The sequence below is a fragment of the Geotrypetes seraphini genome, chromosome 2 (assembly GCF_902459505.1).
Source record: "Geotrypetes seraphini chromosome 2, aGeoSer1.1, whole genome shotgun sequence".
Taxonomy (NCBI): domain Eukaryota; kingdom Metazoa; phylum Chordata; class Amphibia; order Gymnophiona; family Dermophiidae; genus Geotrypetes; species Geotrypetes seraphini.
The window spans coordinates 335,361,227-335,374,154 of record NC_047085.1 but is presented as its reverse complement, the minus strand read 5'-3'; the positions used below and the strand labels follow the sequence as shown (position 1 = coordinate 335,374,154).

The 12,928-nt window shown below is 43.9% G+C and overlaps 1 protein-coding gene across 4 annotated transcripts in view; it reads right to left on the bottom strand.

The window, feature by feature from the left end:
* The window catches only part of RALA (RAS like proto-oncogene A), a 77,519-nt gene extending 73,197 nt beyond the window's left edge, over window positions 1-4,322 (bottom strand). For 2 of the 4 annotated variants that reach the window (XM_033930248.1, XM_033930250.1), the window contains exon 1: window positions 3,853-4,322. The gene's annotated coding sequence lies outside the window, so the exon portion shown is untranslated. The remainder of the gene's footprint in view (window positions 1-3,852) is intronic. The other 2 variants (XM_033930249.1, XM_033930247.1) reach the window with 1 other exon arrangement.
* Between the last annotated feature and the right edge of the window lie 8,606 nt (window positions 4,323-12,928).

Here is a 12,928-nt window from a genome sequence, read left to right as displayed (position 1 = left end):
AGGTTTAAGTAAGAGAGTAGGAGATTGAGAGATCAAGAATATCTATCTTGTCCTTTGACACATCAGGAAAAGTCAAGTGAGATTCAGAAGAATAAGGAAATAAGTCTAGGATTAGTGGGACAAAACCATAATAAATGACCTTTACAGGTCACAAGAAAAAAAAAAAAAAATTCTGGTTCCCTACATGAGAGTGAAACAAACACATTGGGCAGTATGCATAAAGCTACGGCTGGGAGTAATTTTGTTTTTCTGGGGCATGCTCAGCAAAAATAGCATTCAAATCATATGCTTGCTATTTGTGCTGAGTAGCCAGGTAAAAGGGAGAGGAACTGTGGCTGGTGCCTGTACAGAAGAGCTAAGCGAAAAGCACAGTACAGTTCCTGATCGCGAAAGCTCCAAAGCACTTATTTTTCTGGGTTTGTTTGTTTGTTTCAGCCCCAATATGGATGTAGCTGTTGTGCATCTGTTGTGGGTGTGTCCCACCTCTAATAGACACGTTCTGACTATAGGAGTGGGACATACACTTTGAGAGGCAGGATATTAAATCCTAAATAAACTTGGAAACAACAGCTGTACAAACAGCTACTGGCAGCTCCAGACCTGCTGGAAAACTTTGCCCAGTAAGAGGTGAGCGCTCTCTTCCGTGCATTACAAAGAGTGCTCATTCTAATACTAATAAGCTCCTTGTAATGCATTTTATAAGGTTCTTGATAGCTGCTACCAGGATTAGTAGAAGCCTCCGAGAACCCTTTTGAGCATCAGAGGCTGAGCTGCCTTGCAAGTAAGGCTGGCTATAACCAGTCTTACTGCCATGTGAAGCTTTTGAGAATCTCCCCCATTAAGAGTGTTCTGAACCTTTTTACCCATCCCATTCATACTGGTATGATCACTTTAAACATGTTAATGTTCTATGAAACTGGAAATGGAAAAAGTGTTTCTATGTTATGGATTGTTAATTTCTGTTTCCACTGTAGTTACTGATTATGCAAAAATAATCAAGAAGAGAATGGCTCTTTTTCTTTTTAAGAAAAGGTCAAAGGAACATAGAAGACCAAAGTATGCCTCCCTTCAAGGAGAAATCCCTTGTGAAGTGACAAGTGTTTGCCTGACCTAAAAAGCTTGGGGGGAGGGGGTACACACGAGAGCACTGTAGGTATTTATGAAATATTGGTTAAACAAGTTCATAGAAAAAGGACTTTAATATTCTGCACTGAAGACAGTTTGTTTATGTTATTTCCACAGCATAAACTAAGGAAAACAAATTGATGAAAAGCAAATCATGATCAAAGGAGGCAGGGTATTAAGAAATATGGGGGCCAAAGTCAGAAAGTTCAAGTGTCCCTTCTAGTGCTATCTGACTGGGGCCTAGATTCTTGAAAAGTTGCATTAAAAACCAACAGGCCGCTATCACAGCCATTATAGTAGTGATTTTTAAAAAACAAGCCATTCTCTAAAAAACGCTCATGCAAATGAGGTTGGCGGAGAATAGTGAAGATTCGCTAAATCTGCATGTGCCCATCACTGGTGATAGTGATGGGAACATGTGCAGATTAAATGCAACCCCCCCCTTAAAAAAAAACAAAAAAAAAACACCCACAACAAAAAATCAAGTTGCTGAAGTCATGCAATACCCCCCCCCCCAGAAGCAGGGAGGGGCCTAAGTAACCTGGGCCAATCAGAGTCTTAGGCTCCTTCTTGGTGCATCCGGGGAGGGACAAGCCTGCCATTTTGAAGAGGCAGACCTGCTGGCTGGAGGGAGTAGGCACCCCTTCAGCCAGCCATCTAAGTAAGGCAAGGGGGAGAGGATGGAGGTTATGTGGCGGCAAGAGAAAGTACTTCTCTTCTGCTACTTTTGGGGAGTGGCCATCTCTCCCGCTGCCAGGGGTGTGTGTTTCTTGAAGAGTGGGCATCTCTCCTGCTGCTAAGCAACATACCTCTCCCCCCCCGCCCCCCCCGGCAGCAGGAGAGAGTAGGCATCTCTCACACTGCAGAGGGGGTGTTGGGGGGGGGAGTGTTGCTTGGCAGCGGGAGAGAGTGGATATCTCTCCCGCTGTGGGGGTGGGGAGGTTATTAGTGTCACTGATATGGCAGGAGAAAGTGGGCATCGCTCATGCCAAACTTCAATTTGGGTTGGGTTTTTTAAAAATTATTTAATGTGTATATGGCTTAGCAGTGTTGGGTGATTTTGGAACACGGCAGGAGAGAGTGGGCATCTCTCCTGCTGATCTTTAATTTGTCTTTTTTTGTTGTTGTTTTTATTATTATTTTAATTTGTGTGTGTGTGTGTGGGGGGGGGTGTCTGAGCTGTCAAACCTTGCTTTCCTGTCAGTGTGTGAGCCAATCAACGCTCAGGCACTAATCACAAAGTAAGGCAACAACAGCTTAGACTCGGTAAATTTTAGCTGCAAATACGGAACAGTGAGGTTAGAGAATCACTCGGAGATTATAAATAGGGAGACTGCTAGAAAAATCGGAAAAGACCTTGCTAAGCCATGGCTAAAATACATGCACCCTAAATCAGCTGGAACCAGTTTAGCAAGCACATTAAAGGCAGATTTTAGTTTTTAGAATCTGCCCTGCAAGTCACTTAATCCCCCAGTGCCCCAGGTACATTAGATAAAGTGTGAGCCCTGAATAATTTGTAATCCGCATAGAACTGTAGGATATGCAGAATATAAATAAATAAAATTACTAGGATAAACCAATTACAAGCCAAACCAAAATGAGGACTAACACTTTATTAATTATTCTTCTAGCTTTGATTAATACTATGAGTAGTATAAAAGATCAGCTTTTCTATTACAGAAAAATTACAGCGAAGTGTCTTTCAATAGTCTAATACAAAGCCTAAACTCAAGACAATACAGTACGGTAGAGTGAACACCAAATATTAACTTTATATACTGAAGATGCACTTTCACTGTGGTAAAAGTGATTAAAAGGTGGTCACAAATTCAACTCTGATATTCTAGGACACATATGCAGGATGCCCAGTTAAATATTACTAATCAAAGATAAAACCGAAATTCAACAGAAATAGGAACGTAGTTCACTTTTGTTTTTAAGTGAAACCTTCATTGTGGTACTTAAGTTACAAAAATCCCACAACCATGCCATATTGATCAGTGAATATCTATTACAGTATCTACCTCCCTATTAGGTTTCAACCTTGCCGAAAATTATACTAATATCTTCGCTTGTAAAAAGTTTTACACAACGAACGTGCACAAATTTTTATTTTTTAATTTCTCTTATAAAGAACACAGAATAACGCCGCTAAATTTGCTTGGGAGGAATGCTGTAAACCGGGGCAGGTTTGGGGCTTTTACCGGCTCTGACAGCAGGGGTGTGGCGCACGCAATCCTAGAACTAGAGCTTTTCTCCACACACCGGCAACACAATCTCATTCTTCCATAAACCACCTTCTAACCTTAAAGCTCTTTGTAGTACAGTAAAAACAAAACAAAAAAAAAAAAAAAACACCCAACCTACTCTAACTAGGAAAAGTGGCCTTGACCTGCAACAGAAAGAGGACAGAATGAGAAAGCCCAGCCTGTCAGGCGAATCTGCAGCCGGGGAAAATCTATGCAGTTAGCACTGGAAACTGCGGCTCCTTGCAATCAGATTTGTACACGGTATTTTTGCCGGCAAAGAGTAAACAGCCCACTCCCAAGCTCCCTTCCCGGTGGAAGCACTAACCCGGCCGCCAACCGCCCAAGGGCGAGCTGAGGCTGAGAGCTCCCGTTCTCACCGGACGCGGGATCTCTTCAACCCGAGCATTAAACACGCCCCTACCCCACAGCAACAGGAGCCTCTCTCACTAGAGGGAGAAAGAAAATGACCCGCTCTTACTTGCACTCGCCGCCACTGTATTCCCGGCTCTGGATATAGGAAATGCACCTCAGCCACCAACCCAGAGCCCGCGAGGCACTGCCCAGCGACTGGGGCGCCGCCCTCCGCGCGCCTCTATGCGGGTTAGGGGGATGGAGGGGGGGGGGGAGGGAGAACACCGGTGCTGAGGTCACATCCGCGGCAGCAAACGCTCAAGATAGAGGAAGGGCGGGGACTGCTCCGGGATACAAAAAAGAAAGAACCAAACCCGCAGCTTCTTCCTCATACAGTTCCACCGCTAGCCGCCCTCGTTTCCCATCCTCCCCCCCCCCTTCTTGGTCGGCTGACCGCTTGCCACTGACGTCAGAGAGACGCTGGCTACAAATTACAACATAGGCCGAAGGACACAAGCAGCTTCTTCTCCGGCCCCGGCGTCCCGTGACGTCACAAAACGGCGTGCACGCGAGGCTCTATCTCGCCTGACTTTTCGATGACTTCGAGAACCAGCGTGCGGCGAAGGGGGCGGGGGAGATGCTCGGCTAGTTCGTGGGCGTGGCCACTGCGCTGTCAATATAAGTGCGCGCAACCGCCCCCCCCCCGAGATATTTAAACGTTTCAGAGGTATTAATTACGGTTTTTAGATAGGTTAGTGTGGTAAAAAAATGGTGGTGGCTATCCGTGGAAGAGAAGGGAGGAAAAATGCCCATTAAACCGTCTTATCCTGATGAATAGCTGACAATACAGCCTGGTGAGGAGGAATAAGACAATGCCTATCTTTAATAGTAAATTCAAGGGAGCTACTATATGCTGTAGGAGTGGATGAGAGGCTGATATGCACAGACAAGGAGAGGAACCCTTGGGGTGATAATGTCTGAGGATAAACATTGTGACAAAAGTCGTGGCAATAGCTAGGAAGATGTTGCCTAAATGGAGAGAAGCATAACCAGCAGAAGAAAGAAGGTGGTGTACAAGTCATTGATGAGGCCCCACTTGATCCATTTTGAAAGCTGTTGTGCTTGATCAGAAAATAATAAAAAAAATTTTTTTTAAGCCCCTCCTGAGGTCCCTCAAAGCCACTGATTACCTAAATCTCAGTTTTTCTTAAAATTTGCTATTTTTGCTTAACGGAATCTCAAGAGACTTACACCTCGCTTTCTGTTACTGTGAAGTAACAGGCCTCAATAGGGTTGTCCAGAAAAAGTTTGAAAAACTGCAAATTGAAGTTTTTCCCATGAATTATTGGTATTATAAGCTATAACTCATAAGACTTCACACTCTGCAATGATACATTGATAAAAAGATATTTTATGTCAAATCTGTTTTATTGAAAAAGAACAATGAATCAGTACAAGATCATGAAGGGCATAGAAAAAGTGGAGAGGGACAGATTCGTCAAACTTTCGAAAACTACAAGAACGAGAGGGCATTCGGAAAAATTAAAAGGGGACAGATTCAGAACCAATGCTAGGAAGTTCTTCTTCATCCAGAGGGTGGTGGACACCTGGAATGCGCTTCCAGAGGGTATGATAGGATAGAGCAGTGGTTCCCAACCCTGTCCTGGAGGACCACCAGGCCAATCGGGTTTTCAGGCTAGCCCTAATGAATATGCATGGAGCGGATTTGCATGCCTCTCACTTCCATTATATGCAAATCTCTCTCATGCATAGTCATTAGGGCTAGCCTGAAAACCCGATTGGCCTGGTGGTCCTCCAGGAAAGGGTTGGGAACCACTGGGATAGAGTATGGTTTTGGGGTTCAAGAAGGGATTGGATGATTTCCTGAAGGAAAAGGGGATAGAAGGGTATAGATAGAGGATTACTATACAGGTCCTGGACCTGATGGGCCGTTGATGGACCTCTGGTCTGACCCAGTAGAGGCATTACTTATGTTCTTATACAGAAATAACACTAGAATCTCCAGTATGCTAATAGCTAAACATGTACACTTTTGTGTAGTCATCTACCAATGGTGTTCCAAACACTCAAGCATTCAATGTCTTCTTGAGATAGTCAGGGTAAAGCCTGCAATGCTGTTCAACTCCTTGCAACAAGGCTTCACGCTGCACTCAGTGCACTGAGGCATTGTTGCAAGGAGTTGGACAGCATTGCAGGCTTTGTCCTGACTATCTCAAGAAGACATTGGGGTTCTAAGGAACCTGACCCCACTTGTTATAATAAGCATATTTGAGACTAGTGTTATTTCTGTACTGATTTATTGCTCTTTTTCAATAAAACAGACTTGACATAAAGGGGCTGATTCTGTAAGCAGCGCTTGCTACAGCAGGCACTTACAAAACAGGTGCCTGCTACTTGTCAATCATCGATGAATTGTTTACAGAAAAAAAAATCCATAAATTTGCAAGTCAAGTGGAGTTTTTTTCTGACTCATGATGGTGATTTGGGCCCCTGCCTTTTAATACTGTATGCTATGGGAAGGTGCCCTGTTCGTCTGAGGTCTTTTTTTTTTTCTCCACTTGATATAATAGCATTCAGTCATGGAAGGATCATTTTTGTTCAGATTATAGTGGCTGGGCTTGTCAGTCACAGACAGATGCCACTTCCAGAATCATGGCTTTTTGGGATCTTAGGTGCCGGAAATGTAGGCCAGGGTTTTACGGGCCTACATTTCCAGCATCTGAGCTCCTGTCAAAATCGCGACCAGTTGCTCATAGTGATGCCAAAGGCTGGCGCCACCCCTAACCATGCCCACTTCTGGACTTCTGAGTCATTATACGCTGCTAGCTGCCAGAGACCTAAGTGCTGATCCCAGAGGCCGCTTAGCAGCGCCTTTATTTATTTTTTGTAATTACTTTTTAATTGTTTTTTTTTTTAAAAACATGGTCAATTACCACATCGTTTAGCACCAATTAAAATAATTAAGTTAGGCAGCAGTAGGATGCCTGCCACCGCATAACTTTCGGCATTCTGATGAAAATCCGGGTCAAAATGTCTTTTTATCAATGTATCATTGCTGAGTGTGAAAACCTAAAAGTTATAGCTATAATACAAAGAAATTTGCTACATTAAGCAAATACAATAGCACATTTTAAGAAAAATGTAGCTTTATGTAATCAGTGGCTTTGAGGGATCCCAGGATGGGCTTTAAAATTTTTTAAAAAATTATTTTCTGATCAAGCACAATCAAATTATTGGGAAAAACTTCCATTCGCACAGTTTTTCCAACTTTGTTTTTCTGGACAGCCCTAAGGCCTCAGTCTTAAGTTAATAAAAATTTTGTTGTATGTTTGCAACCTTGTTAGTTATAATCTGAAGGCCCACCCACAACCCTTGCTCACGTTATCACATTACTAAATAGGAAACATTTAAATGTTACTTTCACTTGTTACTTGTGCACAGTCTGGGTAAGCATAAAAAGATGTTAATCATGATTTTTCTACATGTTCTCACAAAGGGGTCCTTTTATCAAGGCGCGGTAGGGGTTTAACGCTAACGCCTCCATTGACGAGGCGTTAGTATTGTGGCTTGTCACGGGGGTTAGCGCGGGATGAAATGTCCGACGCTTAACCCCCGTAGCGCACCTTGATAAAAGGAGCCCAAAGTTTCTGTCTCAGAGGATATTTCATTACATCTGCAGTAACTTGGAAAGCTAAACATGCCAGGCTTGTTGAGAAGTACTTGTTAAAATGGATCTCCCATTTGTCAGCCTGCACTTGCAGGTGTCTGAATACTAACTTATTCATATAAGTACATTTTCTGTACTTACACATCCTCTGTGTGTATTTTTTACTCTTAAGAATCGGGATCCTTTGTACAACAATGTCTTTTTGAACATTTTTTTTTTTTTACACTAGACTGTGAATCTTCAAAAGAAGATTCTAACAAATCCAGGTAAGGTAAATAAAAAAATATGCCTTAGTATTTGTCTGAGTCTTTGGTGCTCGTTTTCAGAGAAACTGGATGCCTCAAATGCCTAAAGAAAAGTCCATCTGTTAAAAACATTAAAACCCTACCGAAACTTACCCCCTCTTCTACTAAACCGCTCTAGCGGTTTTAGCACGGGGACTGCGCTGTTCTCGACGCTGATTGAGCGTCGGGAACAGCACGGGCCATTCAGCGCGGCTCCCCGTGCTAAAACCGCTAGCACGGTTTAGAAGAAGAGGGGGTTAATTTTGTTTCTGAGGGTCCCTCCAAGAACAGAAGTAAACTTACTGTATCTAAAAATATATAGAACTTCTGCAAGCCTTAAGGTTATTGAAGTCTGTTCCTGGAGGGATCACCTTTTACACACACACACAAAAAAAGAAGTTAGTGGGATTTGAACCTGTCTCTGTTGGTTTACAGTCCACTGATTAATCAATAAGCTATTCCTCTGTTTTGCAAGGATGTCTGTGTAGCCATTTTTATAAGAATACTGCCAGACAGACATCCTTGTGTCTTGTTTCCTCTGTATATAATTTAAATGTTTGTTTGTAAAATGGTTGTTCAGGATGGATGTCTCTAGTGTATTAGTTACCTAGAATTCTATTATGTATGATATTATTATATTGTATGCCGAGTACCTAATTGTGTAAACTGCTATGAACTGCTGGTTAGGCGGTATATAAAAATAAAATTATTCTTATTAAATGATAGTGCTCGGGCCGCTGCTATTTAATATATTCATAAATGATCTAGAAACAGGGACGAAGTGTGAGATAATAAAATTTGCGGACGACACCAAACTATTTAGTGGAGCTCGGACTAAAGAGGACTGCGAAGAATTGCAAAGGGACCTGAACAAACTAGGGGAATGGGCGACGAGATGGCAGATGTAGTTCAAAGTTGAGAAATGTAAAGTATTGCATGTGGGAAGCAGAAACCCGAGGTACAGCTATACGATGGGAGGGATGTTATTGAAGGAGAGTACCCAAGAAAGGGACTTGGGGATAATGGTGGACATGACAATGAAGCCGACGGCACAGTGCGCAGTGGCCGCTAAGAGAGCGAATAGAATGCTAGGTATAATCAAGAAGGGTATTACAACAAGAACGAAAGAAGTTATCCTGCTGCTGTATCGGGCGATGGTGCGTCTGCATCTGGAGTACTGCATCCAATATTGGTCGCCGTACCTTAACAAGGATATGGCATTACTCGAGAGGGTTCAGAGGAGAGCGATACGTCTGATAAAAGGGATGGAAAACCTTTCATACGCTGAGAGATTGGAGAAACTGGGTCTCTTTTCCCTGTTAGAGGGGATATGATAGAGACATATAAGATCATGAGGGGCATAGAGAGAGTAGAGAGGGACAGATTCTTCAAACTTTTTTAAAAAGTAAAAGAACAAGAGGGCATTCAGAAAAGTTGAAAGGGGACAGATTCAAAACGAATGCTAGGAAGTTCTTCTTTACCCAACGTGTGGTGGACACCTGGAATGCGCTTCCAGAGGACGTAATAGGGCAGAGTACGGTACTGGGGTTCAAGAAAGGATTGGACAATTTCCTGCTGGAAAGGGGATAGAGGGGTATAGATAAAGGATTACTGCACAGATCCTGGACCGGTTGGGCCGCCGCGTGAGCGGACTGCTGGGCACGATGGACCTCAGGTTTGACTCAGCGGAGGCACTGCTCATGTTCATATGTTATGTAGTGTAAGAATGTCCTTCTCGGAGTTTCCTGTTCAAAAATACACATCTTACCTGTTCAAAAATAGTTGTGAGATGGAACCTTTTTTTGGTACTTAGACTTCCTTTCAAAAATGCTCCTCTTTGTGTACACAGTTTCATGTTTTGTTGCTTGAGTGCAAGAGGCACCTTTTTCTTATTTTTACACAGGATTCCTTATCTTTAGGAACTGAATTTGTACCTACTCTGCTATCTCCTTTGAGCATCCATGTTTCTCAGACTTTGTGTGAATGTCTTGCTTGCAGGATACTTTCAGTTAATACTATGGAGCTGGCTACAAGAATAAAAAGTATGTGTGCTCCTAGTTTAATTCCTCATCTTTCACGCTAAGAGCCTTTATTGTCCTCATATTTCTTAGTTGCAGAACCATAGAGAATCCTCTGTTATGAGTCACTGCCTGACAAGAACTTCCTTTTTTTTTTTTTTTACACAGATATAGTAATGCAAGAAACAATACAAATTTTATTCACAGAGAGCCATTGGACCTTAAATAGTTCCATTTTCTTCTCTTTCTACCTCATTTAGGGGCAGGGACGGATTAATGAATAGGACCCGAAATAGTCAGGGGGCCCCGCTGAAGGACGACTTACCAATATGCCAATTTTTTTTTTTTTTTTCAGACAGCAACAGGCCCTCCCCTCCACGGCAATGGGCCCCCCCCCCCCTACAACACCGACCGTCCGGGCCGTCCCTCCCGGCATCGATGGACGGCAACGCAGCCTTCCGTCAGAATCAAAGGCAACGCGGCCAACGCAAGTTCCAAAAAGGTCCCACAATGAATGCGTCTGCCGGTCCATCCCCCTCCTACGTCACTTACTTCTTCCGGCAGACGCAGTCATTGCGGGATCTTCATGGAGCTGAGCCGGCTGCATTGCCGTTGATGCCAGCAGAAGGCTGCATTGCCATCTGTCGATGCTGGGGGGGGGGGAGGGCCCGTCCGGTCGGTCTGTGTTGTCATCGTTGTCGGATGGGGGGGGGGTGAATTTTTTTAAAAAAAGAAATACATGTGGAAATAAAGAAGTAAATAAGAAAACAGATAAATGGGGTGTGGCATGGGCGGGGCAGGGCCTGGGGGCCCAGTGTACTTGTGTGCCTAGGGGGCCCTCGAAGAGTTAATCCTGCCCTGTTTAGGGATCCTTTTACTAAGGCGCGCTAGCCGTTTTAACATGCACCAAATGTTAACGTGTCTGTGGAATATAATGGACGCTTTAACATTTAGCGCTCGCTAATATTTAGCGTGCGCGTCTTAGTAAAAGGACCCTTTAATTAGTTCTGCATTTCTGAGACCTTATCCTATCAGGACCAACCTGTTAGTAGGTCCAGCCTAGTTTATTTATATTGAGCTATTCAATTCAACAGTGTGGCTGATTTTCTCCATACAAACATATTACTACAACAAATATCTGATAACCTTTAACTGTTCTAATAAACTGTAACAGCTCCTGCATTTCCCCTTCATGACCCCTCTCTCCAGTTATCTCATCTTACATCCTGTATCACTTGGCCTGTGGGAGCTCCCACAGGGGCCCAGCCTCTACATGCAAATTTGCATCGCCTACTTCATCCCACCTTAATCATTTCCATTCCTTCAGATGAAATCCACGATTTCCTCTTCATAAACAACATCCCCAAATGACTGTGCCCTGCTAAATATCTTTCCTGCCCCACCTTGTTCTACCTGCTGAGCATAGGAGGCCCTTATCTTCTGTAACTGATACAATTTTTCTCCACTTCTGTGTCGTTAGTTTTGCTATCAAACATGCCCCCTCCTTTACAAAGCCACGCTAGCGGTTTTAGCGCCGGCTGCAACAGTAAGAGCTCCGACGCTCATAGAATTCCTGTGAGTGTTGAAGCTGTTACCGTGGCGGCCGGCGTTAAAAACACTAGCATGGCTTTGTAAAAGGAGGGGGATAATACAGCTTCCCCGTAAGTTTTTTTTTAATGATTGGGTGCTTCCAGATGTTTGCAGTTTTGAGCTATTAATCTTACTGCAAAGTAATTAATCTTACCTCCAAAGTAAGACTCTTGTTTCCCCATCACATATATCTCATGACCTGCCATTCAATAATACTAGCATTATCATTCTCCCTATCCTCATCCTCAGGATCTTCCACATAAACCCCTATCCCAAAATATCCTAATCGTTGAGTACTTCCACCATATATGGAGAAAGGAATCCATGTGCCCACATGATCTCCTGCATTCTGCCTTCAGTCACTTACATTCTCCTCTGGCTTGTAGTACTACTGCTGGTGTAAAATCTTATAGATATTATCTATCATATTACTTGCTATCCTTCTTTCCCCCCACCCAATTTGAATCTTTCAAAAACTAGATCCCACTTTTTCTCTTTTCCTCACCCCTGATCTTCCTTCCATCTAAGCCAGGGGTGTCCAATGTCAGTCCTCGAGGGCCGCAATCCAGTCGGGTTTTCAGGATTTCCCCAATGAATATGCATGAGATCTATTAGCATACAATGAAAGCAGTGCATGCAAATAGACCTCATGTATATTCATTGGGGAAATCCTGAAAATCCGACTGGACTGCGGCCCTCGAGGACCGACATTGGACACCCCTGATCTAAGCAAATATCTCAGTTTTCCCCCATTCATTTAATCCATAAATGTTAGCACCCTCCCTTGTTGATCTCATACAGTAAATAAGGCCTCTACTGGGTGTATTCCAGACAAGATATCTCTCTATCTGTCCAGAATCCTAGGTGTTCACTTGTAAATAGGCATATGCCTTCTTTCCAAGCATTAACAGACATCCAGGAAAACCCGGACGTGTCCTCTTTTTAGAGGACTCTTCGGGGGTGATAGGTCAAAAGGACAAAGGCGCGCCGACAACCGAGCGCGGACAACTGAGCGCAGGGCTTCATCGCGCCGAAGAAAACCCATATTTTAAAGGGCTCTGACGGGGTGTGTGGGGGGAACCCCCCACTCTACTTAATAGGGATCGCGCTGCCTCATGCTGCCATGTTGGGGGGCACCCCCCATATTATACTGAAAACTTAACTTTTTCCCTAAAAAACAGGGAAAAGTTAAGTTTCCAGTATAATGAGGGGGGGTTACAACCCCCCAAACCCCCCACAATGCCACCACAATCTCTATTAGTAAAGTGTGTGTGTGTGTGTGGGGGGGGGGTTCCCCACCAACATTCCCCGTCGGAGCCCTTTAAAATACTTTTTTTCTTCGGTGCAATAAAGTCCTGCGCTCAGTTGTCCGCGCTCGGTTGTCGGCGCGCCTTTGTCCTCGCGCGCTTTAGACTATGAACCCTGTCCGGGTGTCCGGAAGGATTTTCAAAACCTAGCAGTTTGTCCGGGTTTTGGAAGGCCCCAAGCTCGGGGCTGTGTCTAGAGGGCCTCCAAGCATGCACGGATGCAACGTGATGACTTCACACGCATGAGCGCTTGTGTGTAATATTGTGTTGCATCCACACATGCTCGGAGGCCCTCCAGACATGGCTTGCACATGGG